Raw genomic sequence first — 18,052 nt, forward strand, 5'->3', positions numbered from 1 at the left:
ATTTTTATCACTTCATAAAGAGAGTCAACACACATAGAACTTTCCGTTTCTTTCTTCCCTTCCCTGTCCAGTGCAAGGCAATCACTAAATCCTTTTTGTTTCAGTACATTTGCCTATTCTCTACAATGTATATTGCTTTTTCAGTTTTTCAAACAAGCATAATATTTTCAATTTCACCTATGTTACAGTACATGTGACATTTATTTTCTAGTGGCTAATAATACTCAATGTATTTATCTTCATTTAAGATTTTTTTGGTCATTTTCTTCAAACATTGTTTTCTGCTTTACTCAGGGCCCTAAACTACATATATTAGTGTATTAGGGCACTGAAAGTTATCCTACATGTTACTAATTCTCTTTTCTATTTTTGTATATGGTTTTATTTTGAGTAGTTTTCATTTCCATATCTTCAAAGTCACTAATATTTCCTTTTGATTGAACTATTATTGATCCTATCCGGGGTACTTGTCATTCTAAACATAGATTTGATTTCTAGGAGATGGATTTGTATCTTTTCAGTATTACTTATGCTTGTGGTTAACTGAGAAATACAGTTGTAATACCCGAGGAAGAATGCAATGCAAGCATGGTAACTTCTGCTGTATTTATCTGCTAATCTTTTTTTTATAAAGATTTATTTTATTTTTATTACAAAGTCAGATATACTGAGAGGAGGAGAGATAGAGAGGAAATGGAGCTGCCGGGATTAGAACCAGCGGCCATATGGGATCAAGGCGAGGACCTTAGCCACTAGGCCACACTGCCAAGCCCTTATCTGCTAATCTTAACATCAGTGTCAACTGATTCATTGTTTTCTTCATTGTACATCAAATTTTCCGGTTTGTTTGCATGCCTCTTGATTTTACTTTGTTGAGTGCTAGATATTTTTGTATTCTTCTGGGAGTTATTGAGCTTTGTTTAGAGACACAGTGAAGTTCCTTGGTAATAGTCTATTCCTCCAGATTTGATTTTCAAAACCTATTACATGAGGCCAGAGAAGCATTGGTATAACACAAACTACCTTCCTAAGGGATGACCCTTCTAAGCCCTCTACTCAATTCCCTGTGATTTATGAAATGTTCTGGTTCCAGTCTCAGAAATCGACTCTTTGCCTTGCCTGTCAGTGCTTGGTGCTTCTCCTTCTCATCACTTTTGGTGGTTCTTTTCCTGATCTAGGTTTGCTCACATGTCTGTGCCTGTTAGTGCAGAGTACTTTAGGAGAGCCTTGAGCATATTCTGGGTTCTCTTTCTCTGTGACTCTCTCTTCTGCACCATTCTGTCCTGTGAGCTCTAGCTTCATTGGTATATCTAGATTCTCAACTCTTTAATTGAGAAAATGTTCTGGACACGGACTGGGTTCCCCTTCCATGCACCACATCTGGACACATAAGCAAGGAAAAACATGAAAACAAACAAAAAACCCTTGTTTTCCATCTATTCCTCCATTGTTTCATGCCCAGTGACTCTCAAAGCATGGAATCATAGATTTTGTCTGATGAGTTTGCTTATTTCTAACAAAGGAGTGAAACAATTCCTATTACTTCATGTTGTCTGAAAATGAAGCCCTCTACTAAAGTTTTTAGAAGAAAGAAGGTCAGGGGCAGGTGGTTGTTGCATTAGGTAAGCTGCCCTTGAGTCAGTGTGTCTGGGTTTGAGTGTCATCTCTGCTCCTGATTCCAGCGTCCTGCTGACGTACACGTTGGCAGGTGGCAGCTGATCAAGTAACTGGCTTCTGTGCAGGAGACCTGGCTTCTTGCTTGGGCCTGGCCCAGTTTTGGTTGTTATAGCACTTGAAGAGGTGCATGAGCCAACACAAGGTTTTCCTTTGTCTCTCTACCTTCCAAATAGTTAAATTTAAAAATAAGAAATCTCAGACTGCTTAAGAATTTTCTGCATATGAATGAGAGTTCAGAAGCTAAGTAGATTCCTATAATATGTATTAGGAAGAGCCTTAAATTGCATTGATTGAATTATAATATTGTGAATTAGGTTGGTTCTATTATTAATTAGTTGTGTTTTCTTAATTTGCTCAAACAATTAAAGATAACTACCAGTACTTCTCCTTCTCATCTTCCTTTACTTTTACAGGAGAGCTGAAAAGTGTTTTACCAAAAAGTTTCATGTATCAGTCACTAGTTCCTTCGAGGCCATAGCTTTGAATGCATTAGGAATGTGAAGGTAGATTTTCCAAGGCTGTTTCAATATGAAATGAGACGATAGACCAAAGGGAAAAACTGAATCATCAACTGTGACTATGCAGCTTAGAGCTGACAATGCTCTCTACATTACTAAAATGCTTCATAAAGCAGCAAAGTGTACATTATTTATAAAAGAATTCCTCGCAAAGTATTTTTGTTTTAGTAGTAATCTTGGGGTCTTAAGCAAAACGAAATAAAAGCTTATACTAATCGTAAATGCCAGTGAATAGCTTACTGCCATGTGCATGATTTTCACACTCAATGGAAACTCTTAAATTTGTTCCCATAACGCCCATCTCAAAATCCTACACCTCTTTGGTTACTCCACGACATATCCTTTATGGCAGTATCACAACCTGGAGTTACTTTTTGGCTTTCTTTTCTGATTCTCTATGCTCTACTCTTATCTCTGCCAAGGGTGTGAAAGCTATGTGAGGGTCTGGACCTTCCTCCTCAGTGGGTCTAGTGTTTCACACAGAGCCTGGCCTCAATGAGGATTCACAGAATTGATGAATGAAAGAATCAAGCTCCTATAGGGATTCAGCCCAGCAATGATGAAGGAGGAGGACAGCCGTGAATTCAGAAACTCTCAACTCAAGATCAGTGCTAACATGAATGTGTTCACACAGTTGACAAGCATCAAGGATGGGCTGACTCTTGGAGGTCTGATGCCTCTTAGGCAAGTCATTTCAACTGTTTGGGACTTATTCTGTGCCCATCAAATGGAGACAGTAATCACTACTAATATTGTATGTAAACCACTCTTGGAACTGCAACTTCCAACATAAATTTAAGATATTGTTGACTATCTTTGTTTATTTAACTTTGTTACAAATTCCCAAGCCTCCTAGCAGGATCTTCATGGCCTTGGTCTGGGAAGACTTAAACAACTTCCTATATTTATTATGTAAATACTTCAGCTGATCTAAGAACTAGTGATTTTTCTTTGTGTGTTTTTCTTTTCTTTGGTGGGATCACTGCTATCCTTTAGGATTTTCTCAGGCAATGGTATGATGTCTTCATCCTCTCTTGACACCTCTCTGGGATAGATATACGCGTGTAGGAGGAGTGCTTGGAAGAAAGCCACTGGAGAGGCAAAGAGGAGGAAGGAAAAGTTAGTGTTTGTGCGTTGCCTTGGTTACAGGGCTCACCTCCCTTCTGAGTAGGGCCTGCCCTCCCAGAAAGCCTGGTTTTAATTTCCCCTTTGAAATGGGAACTGGGTCCTGTTGCCAATTTAGATTGCACTGGTCAGCTGTTTGGCAGATTCTGGGTCCCTGAGGCCATTTCTTGTGCTCAAGCTACTCACTGACCTTTTATGCAGCCACGTCCCTTTGGTCTGATGGTTCTGATTTGAATTAGAATGGATGGCCTTAACAGGGCTGCTCTCCTATTTATCCTAAAGGGGACCACTCTGGCCATAATTATAGAGTAGGGTGGGGTGTCATCCCAGGAGAAAATAATGTGATGAAGCCTTACTCTATTGAATTAAATGCCCCATGTTTTGATATGTCCATCAAATGGCTTAGAATGTCCCTAATATACTTGTTTCAACGATGGGAAAGTGGCATGAGCAAAAGAGTGAAGATACTAATGTAGGAAGGCTCTTAAGAGTGGAAGTGAACATGAAAACAAGATATTTGCTTGGTTGCATAATCTTGGCAGATTGATCCATCCAATTGAGCTCATTGTTCAGGAAGGTGTGGAAGGCTGCTCAGGAGCCAATGTACCTGCAAGAAAATTTTGAAGACCTATGTGAGCTGGCAGGGAAGGCCCTAGAACAGTGGGAATACACACAGCCATCAAGTTAAAGAGGAGAGATGAATGTAGATAACAAGAAACAAAAAAATTAGGAGCAAAGTGAAACATTAGCAGGACTAAGGGGACTCAATGTAGAATTATAACTGTGGGATGAGAATGAGTGGTTGGGAGTGGAAAGGGGTGGGCATAAGGGCAAGATGCAGAGTGGGGAAGCTGATTTTCTCGTATCTGAACCTTTGATGCTGACTTCCTCTGGAGTATTTCTTTGATGGGATCTTCAGGGAGCTTTGCTGAGTTACTGGGAAATCAGATCAAACCCTGGCGTTGTGAAGATGGTACTGATAATGCTATGTAAGCTCAACAATGACTCAAATGTCGGTAATTATGGTCATTAGTGATAGTCATCAATATTTTCCCTTCCTGGGCCCCTGGATCAACCCCTTCCCACCAAGTCAAATCCACTTTCATCCATGTGGAACCTATGGGGGTGGGGTCTCTGCCCCTCTAGTCTTCCAGTGGTATTCTTCCTAAGTAGAATTGGAAGAGGTTGGAAGGGGTGATCTTTACTGAGTCAAGAAGTTATCCTACTGAGTTTTTTCTATAACGACCTAACCAAAAAAGAATCACAGAAAACTTCTTCCAACAACAGAAGGTTTTCCTGACAAATAACTTGCTAGCTTTCCCATTAGAGAGAGAGGCACTGGCAATCAGATAACAGCCTACCTTGCTAAAATGCAAACTGCTTTGCACTCTGATTCCCATGCAACATGCCAGGCATCATTATTTGTGATAATAACATAAAGGCATTCAGGGCCTGGACAGGTGAGCAACATGTCCAAATTCACATGGCTAGTACAGGCAAGAATAGGTTTAGGAAATCAGACTCTAGCATTCGGATTCCATGCAATTTCTTTGACGCGTCAAGGTCATACTACCTTTGGGATGTTACCGGAATGTGAACCCTCTCTCCTGGCCCCAGTCATTACTTCGTTTCTGGAAGATTATGCCCTTTGTGAACCATGCTGTTCATCATGATAGAAAGCATTTCAAGTCTGGGGCATATGGTGAATTGTGTTTAACATTCCTGAACGTGAGTCTGGTCATCCTGGGCTGCTCCCTTTGATGGTAAGTTAAACATCAATGCTGCAATAATAGACTCTGCAAGTCTTAATAGAGAAGAAAAACTGGGCATGTTGCACGTGCACAGGAAATTCCTTTAAATAACTAAATATTAGGAGTTTATTTTTTCGTTGGTAAAAGAAGAAATTGATTTATCTTCAAACATTACTCTCCAGAGTCTTCTTAAACTAAGAGTTTTGCAGATGATTGCAAATGTGAGCATCTCTCCAATGTGTGAAAGACTCAAAACCCCACACACCCTCCAGGTGACACATAGGCTGGCATCTTTTCTGCACGGGATCATGACAGGGATCATAGGCTGGCATCTTTTCTCCACGGGATCATGACAGGGATTCTCCTTCCCTTCTCTCCCATTTTCTACCCTCATTAACTCTTCTCCACCCCAATCATTTTCCTCAACTTCTCTTCAGCCAGAGTCCAGAAGGAGGCTTTGAAAGTAAATGTCAGTGCAAACACAGTTCACTCCTTCCCAACTTTATTCATTCATTCATTCATTCATTCTGCATCTTTTCTTCATGTGGCAAGTATCTGATGCACCCTTACTGTGTGCCAGGTGCTGTGATATGGGCTGGGAAGAAGACACCTGGGAATCAAGCTGGGATTCCGGCCCTTGCTGAGCTGGTAGAACATAATTAAGAGAAATAAGGAAGAGAAAGAAGCAAAGACTGGGAAGGGAAGGCAACCAAGGGAAAGGAGATGTGACCAACAAGGTTGAGGATGGGATTAGGGAAGTCATTCAGATAGTGTGATCAGCCAAGGACACAGAGGAAATTAGCTGAGCTCACAAATCTTCAGATGGCTTCTCTATCTCAGAGGAAAATGCCAAGTCCTTCCAGCCATCTATGAAACCCCGCAGCCCCTATACTTCCCTCTGACTTTCCTGATATCATGATCTCCTATCGCTACCCTTTGGGTCAGAGGTCATCACATTTCGGCAGGGGCCAAATTGCCCAGAGGGTTCGGTAAGACTCAGAAGGCTAACTCTGCTGCAATCCAAATAAGATCTGCAGTTTAAGAAGTAGTGTTCCATTCATGTTAATCCCTGAATTGAACATGATGGTGTAAGAAGTTGACATCAGAGAACATGGAGTATCAGGGACATCTCGTTAACCTGAGATTACCAATGACATGCACATGCACACACACACACCCCCCATCCCACCCTACCCTCTCCCTGCTGGGCTTTCTCCACTATTTCCCCTACCTCTACTACAACCCCCCCTCCCATGTCTGCAGCATGAAAAGGCTCAGAGAACATTCATTTCTGTCCCAAGGAAATGCCAATGCTTTTGGCCCAAGAGAACCACAGCCCCACAGCCCTAGCTACAGCTGCTGTGACTTGGTCTTCTTGGAATAGGCCGCAGGCTCCCACCGCAAGACCTCTACATGTGCCTGAAATGGTCTCTCTCTGTCTGAGTAAGAACAGCAGTTGCATGGTTTCTTTTTTTTTTTAATTTATTTATTATTTTTAATTCATTAATTACATTGTATTATGTGACACAGTTTCATAGGTACTTGGATTCTCCCCACCCCTCCCCAAACCCTCCCACCATGGTGGATTCCTCCACCTTGTTGCATAACCACAGCTCAAGTTCAGTTGAGATTCCCCCATTGCAAGCATATACCAAACATAGAGTCCAGCATCTTATTGTCCAGTCAAGTTCAACGGCTTCTTAGGTATACCCTCTCTGGTCTGAAGACAGAGCCAGCAGAGTATCATCCCGATCAATTAAAAGCTCCAACATACCATCAGCAAAAATTTACATCATTATGGAATTAATTGACATAGTAATGAGTAACCATTATGTAAAAGTAAATGCGAGTTCTTAACCACCTTCTGTGACTACCTCATTGACATTTCAATTTTAGTTTATACACAACATATAACATACATAGCATAACATGTTATACAGAACATCATATCATCTTAAATTAAGGCAAACATGTGGTATTTAACCTTTTGTGATTGGCTCATTTCCCTTAGCATTATGGTTTCCAGTTTGGCCCATTTGGCCACAAAGAACTGCATTTTGTATTTTTTAATAGCTGAGTAGTATTCCATGGAGTAGATGAACCATAACTTTCTTATCCAATCCTCTGCTGATGGGCATTTTGGCTGCTTCCATGTTTTTGCAATTACTGATTGTGCTGCTATGAACATAGGAGTGCATGTTGGTTTCTCATAAAACAAGTGTTCTGGATATATTCCTAGGAGTGCTATTGCCGGATCATACGGTATGTTGAATTTGAGTTGTTTGAATAGTCTCCATACTGATTTCCATAGAGACTGTACCAGCCTGCAGCCCCACCAGCAGTGGAGTAGGGATCCCTTTTCCCCACAACCTCACCAACAAGTGTTGTTGGTGCTTTTATTCATGTGGGCCAGTCTTACTGGCGTTAGGTGGTACCTCATTGATGTTTTAATTTGGGTTTCCCTTATTGCCAGGGAACTTGAGCATTTTTTCATATGTTTATTTGCCATTTGGGTTTGTTCCTTTGTGAAGTGTCTGCCCATTTCCCATGCCCATTTCTTGAGTGGCTTGTTTGTTTTGGTGTTTCGGCTGTTTTGTAGCTCTTTGTATATTCTGGAGATTAGCCCTCTATCACCTATGTAGTGCGCAAAGATCTTCTCCCATTCTGCGGGCTGCTTTTTTACTTTATTGATTGTTTCCTTTGCTGTACAGAAGCTTCTTAGTTTGATGAGGTCCCCTTTGTTTATTCTGGTCTTGATTTCTATTGCTTTTGGAGTCCTTTTTAGGAAGTAGGGACCTACCCCTAGATCTTGCAGAATATTTCCAACATTTTCTTCCAAAAGTTTGAAGGTTTCTGGATGTAGGTTTAGATCTTTTATCCATTTAGATTTGATATTGGTGAATGGTGAGAGATGTGGGTCTATCTTTTTGTTTCTACAGGCTATCAACCAGTTGTCCCAACAGCATTTATTGAACAGACCTTCCCATTTGCCTGGATTATCGTTTGTCCTTTTGTCAAAGATTATTTGGCTGTATCTGTTTGGGTTCCCGTCTGGTGTTTCTATTCTGCTCCATTGATCTTCCTCTCTATCTTTGTGCCAGTAGCAGGCTGTTTTGATAACCACTGCCCTATAGTATGTCCAGAGGTCTGGAACTGTGATTCCCCCTGCTAACTTCCTGTTCTTCAGGATGGTTCTGGCTATTCGTGGTTTTTTGTGTTTCCAGATGAACCTTTGGATCATTGTTTCCAGTTCTGTGAAGAATGTTTTTGGCAATTTGATTGGGATTGCATTGAATATATATATTGCCTTTGGCAATATAGACATTTTAATGATATTGATTTTACCTATCCAGGAGCATGGGATGTTACTCCATCTTTCGTGGTCTTGTTCAATTTATTTTTTAAGTGGTTTGTAGTTTTCCTCAAATAGGTCTCCTTCATTTTTGGTTAGGTTAATTCCCAGATACTTCATACTTTTCTCTGTTATTTTGAATGGTATTTTGCTGGTTAGATCTTTTTCCAACTTGGGGCTGTTTGCATACACTATGGCTGTTGATTTTTGTTCATTAATTTTGTACCCTGCCACTCTACCAAACTCTCGTATAAGTTCTAGGAGTCTCTGTGTTGTGCCTCTTGGCTCTTCTATATAAAGAATCATGTCATCTGCGTTTAGTGAAAGCTTGACTTCTTCATTTCCCATTTGGATTCCTTTGATTTCATTTTCTTGTCTTATGGCCTCAGCAAGTACCTCTAGGACTATGTTGAATAGCAGCGGAGAAAGTGGACATCCCTGTCTTGTTCCAGATCTCAGTGGGATCTCATTTCCATCTATGCCTACCTTGGTTAGGGTTTTTAGCAGGAAGTGATGTAGGATTTTGTCAAAAGCTTTTTCTGCATCTGTTGATACTATCATGTGATTCTTGTTTTTCAGTTTTTGGATGTGGTGTATCACATTTATGGATTGCCTTATGTTGAACCACCCCTGCATTCCAGGGATGAATCCTACTTGATCCGGATGAATGATCTGTCGGATGATTTTTTGAATTCTATTGGCTCGAATTTTGTTGAGTATCTTAGCATCAATGTTCATCAGAGAGATATTTCTGTAGTTTTCTTTCTCTGTAGGATCTCTGTCCGGTTTTGGTGTTGGCTTCATAGAATGAGTTTGGAAGGGTTGCTTCCTTTTCTATTGTTTTGAAGAGTTTGTAGAGGATTGGGGTTAGTTCTGTTCGGAATGTTTTATAGAATTCTGTAGTGAAGCCATCTGGGCCTGGGCTTTTCTTTGTTGAGAGATCCTTAATCACTGATTCAATCTCTGCTTCAGTTATGGGTTTGTTCAGTTCGTTTGTTTCCTCTGGGCTAAGTTTTGGCAGGTGGTGTGTGTCTAAGAACTTTTCCATTTCTTGGTGGTCTTCTGATTTGTTGGAGTACAGTGCTTTGTAGTAATTTCTAATTATGTTCTTAATGGTTGTAATGTCTTTTGTTATGTTAGTTGCATGGTTTCTTACCGTACCCATCCCTTGGCCTCCACTTCACAGGAAACCATTCACCCTGCCATTCAGAATGGGCGGCCTCTTCCTCCATGTCATTCTCTGCTTACCTATCTGTCCTGCTTTCCACAACATTCTGGAATGACACACTTACATTTACTACTTATACAGTGTTCTGTCTCCTACAAACCTTTGCATGAGAAATATAAACACTGTGTGGGCAGCTTCCTGGTCTCATTTCCTACCATGGTCCCTGGCACTTAGCATGGGGCCTCATCACACCTTGTACTCCAAGCCTGTAGGGTTATGAAATGGATGGAAGAACAGGCAGGGCAAAGCTGCCTGTGAGGAATAGTGGTGTAGCAACATGGCTGAAAGCTTAGATCCAAGGTGAGAATTTAGCCTAGTGGTAAAGACAGTAGTGGTTAAGATGTCCATGTTGGGCCCAGTGTGATGGCTCAATGGCTAAATCCTCACCTTGCAAGCACTGTGCTTGCATATAGGCAACAGTTTGTGTCCCAGTTGTTCTACTTCCCATCCAGCTTCCTGCTTGTGGCCTGGGAAAGCAGTTGAAGATGACCCAAAGTCTGAAACCTACATGGGAGACCGGAAGCAGCTCCTGGCTTAGAATTGGCTCAGCTGTTGTGGCCATTTGAGGAGTGAACCGGCAGGTTCCCAGCTCTGACTCCTGATTCTATCTTATTCCTTGCTTATGTAGACTCTGAAAGTCAGGGTGAGGAGTCAAGTAATTGGATCTCTGGGAGACTTGGATTGTTTCTAGTTCTTGGGTCCATTGTGCGTACTTGAGGCATCAACTAGCAAATGGGAACGTTCTCAAATAAATAAAAATAAATACACATGTAAATAAATAAATGATCAAATTTAAGAGTCAAAATGATTTGGGCCCAAATACATATTCCTTGTTTAATTTTGGAAGAACAACTTTCCCTAGTTGGAATTGAGGGTTCCAATGAGACTACCTCACAGGTAAATGCAGGGGTGTGGATGGGAAGGAAATAGTCATGCAGCTAAAATGCTTAGCCACAGGCTGGCCACATAGTCGGTGTCTGCCAGTGGTATGTTTTGCTCAACCACCGTGATAACTCAAGCAGGGTCTTTGTTGTAACTCAGTGAATAGAGTTTCATGATTCTTTCACTGAAATGCTTGGGTTCCAAAGTGTTTCAGATTCTGGGTTCTTCACATAGATGAGGACAGTTAGGCATCCATAAACCAAACATTTGAAATCGCAGATGTTTAGGAAATTGAAACTTCCTGAGAACTAACTTTTGGATTTTGGAGTATTTCTGATTTAGAAACCGATTTGTATTAGAAGTAACTCCTTTTGAGGTTTATAAAAACTAAATAACATGAGAGGCAATTCAGTTACTAAGCAAATATATGTTCAGCTTCAAATATATACTTACAAGTTTAATCTCATTAGTATATTGTATTAAATTAATTTGTATATTGCATTAATTAAATATTATATAAATTAAACAAACATATCTAATATGCTACCCTTACATTATACAGGTTGAGTATCCCTTAACAAAATTCCTGGGACAAGATTATGTGTGTGTGTGTGTGTGTGTGTGTGTGTGTGTCTGTACACACACACAAATGTAGCCTGAAATATAATTTTTCAATATATATCTATCCTGAGATATCTTGGTAACAAAATCCACATCTAAACATATATTTGTTTCTTTTCATATACCCTTATGAAATGTAGCCTGAAAAATAATTTTATGCAAACCATATTTTAAAATATTTATTTACCTATTTATTTATCTGAGAAACTGAGAAAAGTGCTCCTATCTACTTCTTTACTCCCCAGTGACCCGTAACTATAGAGTCTGGACCTGGCTGAAGCCAGGATTTGGGCACTCAGTCCAGGTCTCCTCATGGGTGTCAGGGACACAAGCACCTGTTCCCTCCCAGGGTCCATACTATCAGAACACTGCAACCGAGAGATGCAGCCAGGTATCCAGACGCGCTGATGTGGGTGCACATGCCTTAATGACATCCTAACTAGCAGCTCAAATGCACACCCCATTACAATCTTCATTATTGTGTGCATGAAATTAAAGTTTCACAATGTAGAATTTCCCACTTGTGTTGTTATGTCCATGCTCCAAAAAGTTCGATTTCAAATTTTTATTAGGGATGCTGAATCTGCATGTTAATATTTAATCATTAGAAACATTAATTAATTTTGGAATATTTATGTACTTATTTCCTTATAATAGCTATTTTACTTGCTTCCTTAGATTTCTTTAAAATTGAGCAAATTATGTCCTGTATTTTTTTTTAGATGTTCCGATAAAGCTCATTAACCTGGTTGCTTTGCCCACAGCACTACGCCCAGGTGACTGCAGCTCCCTGATTCACAACAAACCTGCCACTCCACCTTGTTTACTAATGGTAGGTGATGCATATTTGTCTTGGGGCAGATATACTGAGCTGAAATCTTCTTTCCTTCACCGTTATGCTCCTCCTGAAACTCCCATCCTGGCCTCCAGGTTCTTTAGTAAAAGCTTTATCGTGCAGATCTTGGTCAGCAGCCTCTGAACTGGGGAGGATGAATATGAAGCTGGATGCCATTGGCCTTGTAACTGTCCAGGGAAGACTCAGAGATGAAAGGGTTGAGGAGGAAGTTGACTTACAATACGCACAAGGGAGGGAAACTTCAAAAAGACCGGCTCACCCAATAAGACACAAAAGGCAATAAAAGAACAAAACCTCAAGATCACCAGCGTTGCTCGGGGCATGTTATGCTGCTCCTAGTGGAAAAGCAGTGTTCTTGCCTGGTCGTCGTGCCAGAAAGGTTGAGACAAAACTCCAGCTCCGATCATGTTCAACTCAGGAACGCGATTGCTTTTGCCAGGGCTTTGTGCTTAAAGGAAATAAATGTTCCATTAATCTTCAGACATGCACAGACGGGTACTATTATTTTAAAAATCCACTTCATGGTACAAAATGTGTGTGTATGTCTCCCCCAACTGTGTGAGGGCTGTGTGTGTTTATTAAACATGGTAATAGAGCAAAGTGTCAGCCGTACTCCACAAAACATCCCAGGCCACAAAGTTCAGCCCTTGCTCAGGGTATGGCTTTTGGTACTGCTGTTTTTAATGGGAGTTTTGTTCCCCTCAATTGACCAAACATTTAGCTAACAGTAACTGCCATTCATTCAGTGTCCACAAAATGCCAGGGCTGGAGTGAAGCCCATTGTAGAATAACAGCCTAATATTTACCAAGCTTTTTCCCCCTCTGTTCCAGACTCTGCTGTTTGAAGCACATGACATGCATTGTATCATTTGTTCTGAGAACAATCCTTTAAAAGGTAAGCATTGTTCTCACTTCCATTTTACAGGTGGGAAAACCAAGTCACAGAAAGGTAGGCAACCGATTGAGTTTGGAACCTGACTCCAGAGACCCAGGTAAGCTAAGCAGCTCCTGTCATATTTGCAAATATTCATTAAGTCCCCACCATCCTGGCAATGAACATTGTGACCACCGTATTATAAACATACTATAGAGAGTAATTTCCTTAGAAAATAATTCACATGTCTGTGATCTTATAGAAAATATCAGACAATTAAAGCTGGATGTTCTGGTTTCCAAGATTTCCTAGTACCCTTTCCTAAGCTCTGAAAGAGTCACCAGGCTCTTGGACAGCCCCATGCCTTGGCCTCCTGCATGATATGTGGCTCACCTGCTCCCTCACTGTCAGTTGCTCAGAATCTTAACGGGGCAGCGATGCCTTAATCGTATTGGCATGGAGGATGAAGGGGAACTGTCTTTCATTCTGTAATTATCACCTGTCTATTGAAATTTTAGTTCAGTCTTTTTGCTAAGCAGCTTCAGTGCACACAGCCCTGTGTGGCTGGCTGTGTTGGGGCCAGAGAAAAAGAAGGGTGAGGGGAGAGTGGTTTGTCTAAGAGACAGCTTCCTCCTTGAGGCATTTATGGCCATTTGTCTAAGATGGAGCATTCTCCTTTGAGATATTGATGATCTTATTGGGCTAACAAAGTTGTGTGTTGTGTGTTACTGATGTGACTGAGATGCAGGTGTGTATTGAGTCACAGGTTTGTGACAAGGACATTCAACAGAACGGGCACTAGAATTCCTGGACAGTCCTCCTGGTGGGTGAAGGCCTTAAAGGACATGTGACATGGGATATGAGGAAGGAGATTTTTTTTTAGGCATGCCCTGAAAGGTGGGAGAGAGGGCTGAGGAGGGATAGACTTGGGTAGAAAGGAGCAGGAGAGGAACTAGCTTTTGTTGAGAACCTTAATGTAACCCAGAAGCTAGGCAGGGCACTCGATATTTATTATTCCAGTGATGCCTCAAATGAGCCCCACAAGATAGGTAGAAATGCCCTCACTTTAAAGATGAGGAAACGGAAGTTCTAAGAGGTTAATTCATTTGTCATTGATACAGCACCCAAGGAGTAGAGTGGGGTTCACACTTAACTCTTGACTGGTGACAGTGCTTATTCCACACTGTTCAGACATTCCCAATCTTCTTGGTTTGGGGGGAAGGGAAGGCCACATAGGCAACCTGATCCCTTTCTAACTTCCTGGCCAAAGATAGTTTCCTCTGGTTTTACTGAGGCTCAAATCCTGCCCCTGGTTCCTTGGAAGTTGGTAAAGGGGATAGCTGCTGTGTTACAACCTCCCAAGTACAGGTTGAAAGTTTCCGTGTGTCTCCTGAGTACAGTGGAGTGGTCCAGAAGTCTGTGACCAGGACCTGGCTGGAGGACTGGAGGGCAGTGTCAGCTTGCAGAAGGAATAACCTCCCTCCCAAAATGTCTACAAATATATTTCCTTTCATCCTTGGGACCTGCAAATATGATTTTGCCCAAGTAATACAGTGAAAGAGCTCAAAATGGGAAGATTATTCTGGATTATCTATGTGAGTCTAAAGCAGTCTTAGATCCACATGGGTCTTTGTAAGAGAGGCCAGGCATGTCAGAGGCAGAGACAGTGGGACAATGGGAGCAGGGACTGGAGTGGTGTGGCTGTAAGCCATGGATTGTAGGTGACCTCTAGAAGCCAGACAAGCCAAGGACTGGAATCTTCCGTGGAGCCTCCAGAAGGAAGTGGCCAACCCTTCCGTCCTAAGCCCCATGAGATTCATTTTGGACTTCCATCATTAGGAATTTAAGGGTAATTTGTATGTATTGATATCCCTGAATTTGTCAAAAGTTGTTACAGCAGCAACAAGAACACTCATTTTCTGTCAAACTATTTGGGAAATGAATAAAGAAAGGGCTAAGTAGGTTCCCCAACACTCTCCATCCCCTAGATTTCTCAAAACAAGGACCAATGTACTGTTCTGGGGGTGGGGGACCCAGCTGGGTGCCAGCTCAGTGGGCTTTGGGAGGGAGCAAGCCCACTTTCTAGAAGTGAGAGACCTTATCTTACCTACACATGCAGGCAAAGAGTTACAGAGGAGTCTGGTACAGCCAGCCTGGAGGCCCAGAGTCTTTGGTGCCTGAGGCAGGGATGCCTGCTTCGAGAGAGCAGGAGCCCCAGGAAGATTGTGGGTACAGCTGACTCTGTGTAGGAGGCAGAAGGGGAAAATGGTTTTGGTCCCTCTTTTGCCCTGTCCATGTGGCTTTTGGCAAGCCCCATGGCATCTCCAAGCCTGTCTTGTCATTTGTGAAATTAAGATCATAAAATTTGGTGCATGGCAGTAATAACAATAAGCTTAGTACTTATTAAACACCTACTGCATGCATGCCAGGGCTATTCTAAGAACATTACAAGTACTTTAACCCTGTAGTATCTCAGAAGTTGAATAGGGAATATGCAATCAGTTAAAATTTGCAATTTCATACAGTATGGTCCACAGTCAATAACATCTATTCCTATCAGTTATCTTAACTTCTGTTTTTCTCCTGCTGAGAGTTTACCTCCTCCATATTCTTTTATTCTTCCTATAGGGAATCTAAGTCCCTCTAAAAGCTTCAGCAAATCCACTGAAAATTGTCTGATGTTTCCTGGCCTTGCCTCAGTGCTGGGCTTGCAGAAGCAGTCACAGCGTACCTGGACTACACACTGGACTACACCAAAGGGCAGTGCAGATGTGGCCACTGAAGCTTTTGCTGACATGTGACCTATGCTTTTGGCCCTGCAGATGATCCCCCAAGCCCCGTTCTTCTGAATGACAAAGTCAGTGATAAGATTGGTTTCTCCTCCTGAACCAGCCTCTGAGTTTTCAGTGTTTCTCCCCTAGGAGGTCTGGCTATCCAGAGCTGGGGCTGTGGTGACAGAGAGCAGCCCAAGAGAAGCAGCACAGTGTTCTATACATGAATGTGTTCCTCCCTGGGAGTAGAGCCCAGCCAGCTCTTGAGAACAAGTGCCCTCTAAGCAATGCTTGGCTCAATAGGCTTAGGCCCAGCCACTGGAAGCCAGACTAGGACTGCTACTGATTGTTTGGAGCAAACTTTGTTTGGAGTAAACTTTCTGTGGGCCAGAGTGTGTAGGCTTGATCTAAGGGTTCTGGCATTTGCTAGTTGTCCCTTAATAGAGTCTCAGATAGATACCCCTTTCTCCCACCCTTCTCTCCAACACACACATATCCCATCCTGCCCTCCAGCATCATCAGTAGGGGCTTCATTCTCAGGGGTTGGGTTGCATTCTGCACATCCATCTCTCCAGCTTCCTGGGTTTAACAGTTTCAGCTTGAGGTTTTATGAGTTGACAAATCACACACCATCCTCCTGATGGACAGGATGGTGGTAGAAAAGCTGCCACCTCATCAAAGGCAGAGGTGAACAGGGGTGATGGAGTTCCCAAAGCTCTGGGAAAGGCTACGAATCTTTTATATAAACAAGAGTGTGACAATGAAGAGAGTTTTCCCTTCTACTGCTGAGGGCAGCAGACAGAGTAAATATTGGCAAATGGACAGGTTTACTTTCCTAAGATACCAGAGGCAGGTAAATGGAGCAGTGGAGGAATGCTTTGTCTTTATCAACAGGAGAAATTATGCACTTTTTCGGTTTAGCGTGTATGGGATTTTATGAGGATGAAGAGGCAAGTTGAAGCTTGCAGACAGAGATGCTTCACTTTGGCAAGTAGCAGAGGCATCTGAGGCCTGGTTCTATCCCTCCCTGAGATTCTGATGCAGCAGATCTGAGGCAGAGCCCTGGAAGCCATCTGTGCATTTTACAAGGCTCCTCCATGGCTTTGATACTGGCTGAGGTGCTGAGTGACTCAAGAGAAAAGCAGTTGAGTTCAACCTGCCCCTCGGTCCTTAGCCATCTCTAAAATACGCTGGCTGGGTCCTGGGAATTTGGGTATAGGTAGATGTGCATTCATAGCACTTTACTCTAAATGCTTCACAACATGCCACTTGGACCCTGCTGGAAATGAAGCTTCCTGAAACACAGAGGCAAATATCCAAGCAGCCTTCAGGGAGTCGAGGGACCCATTCCTTTCATGGCTCATTATAGGCTCCCTCTTCTTCCTACGTTTCTTCTTCCGTAGTCCAAACCCCCAAGTCATAGGATGAAGATGAAGTTTACTTTCAAGATAATTAGAGTTAGCTATTTAGCCTTGCTTCTCAACCCCAAAAATATGCACATAGACATTCATTGACCAAAAAGATCCACAAACCAAAGCAAATAAACAAACAAACAAAAAAAGAGAAGGGGATGGCTTGTTCTTTGGTTATATTACAAGTTTCAGAATGTCAACCTAGTTGAATTGTTTAGTATGGAAATGATTTTTAACCAGTACGCTGCATCAGCATAGTAGCTGGGGAAGGCAGGAACGACAGAAAGATGAGAACCTTGGAAACACACGATTTACATCCTGCCTCTATGATTTACTGGCCTTTGGTAAATCACTTAGTATTTTATCTAAAAACCAGCGATAATCCTATTTTCAAAGTGGCTAAATCCTCACCTTGTGTCCTCTGGGATCCCTTATGAGCGCTAGTTCATATCCCAGCTGCCTCACTTCTCATCCAGCTCCCTGCTTGTGGCCTGGGAAAGCAGTTGAGGATGGTCCAATGCCTGGAACCCTGCACCCATGTGGGAGACCTGGAAAAAGCTCCTGGCTGCTGGCTTCAGATTGGCTCAGCTCCAGGCATTGTGGCTGCCTGGGGAGTGAACCAGTGAATAGAAGATCTTTGTATATCTGTCTTTCCGATAAAACATAAATCTTACAAAAAAAAAACCCTGTAATATTCTTGAAATGAATGACCTTGTTTCAAAGTAAAGACACAGACCAACACTAGGTTGCATTTATTGAGCACTTACTCTGCACCAGAAAGAAAGTGCTCTACCTGCATTAGCTCCTGTAACCCTCACAGTAGCCCTGTGGGTGTTTCTCCACTTTACACATGTGGAAACTGCAGCAGAGAGGTGGCAAGCATGCTGTCAAATGGGCTCATATGGTTTAGCTATATAGAGTCTGGACTTTCCTGGCCATTCTATAGTGCTTTTATGTCCGAAAATATCAGTTCATCAGGGGCGGT

The 18,052-nt window shown here is 42.1% G+C and overlaps 1 long non-coding RNA gene across 1 annotated transcript in view; it reads left to right on the forward strand.

The window, feature by feature from the left end:
* Nucleotides 1–11,925: 11,925 nt before the first annotated feature.
* Nucleotides 11,926–18,052, forward strand: part of LOC131482073 (uncharacterized) — a 43,933-nt gene continuing 37,806 nt past the window's right edge. Inside the window, exons 1-2 of the long non-coding RNA XR_009246749.1 lie at nt 11,926–11,986; nt 12,842–12,905. This is a non-coding gene — a long non-coding RNA (uncharacterized LOC131482073). The remainder of the gene's footprint in view (nt 11,987–12,841; nt 12,906–18,052) is intronic.

This window comes from Ochotona princeps, chromosome 15 (assembly GCF_030435755.1).
Source record: "Ochotona princeps isolate mOchPri1 chromosome 15, mOchPri1.hap1, whole genome shotgun sequence".
In the NCBI taxonomy this organism is placed as follows: domain Eukaryota; kingdom Metazoa; phylum Chordata; class Mammalia; order Lagomorpha; family Ochotonidae; genus Ochotona; species Ochotona princeps.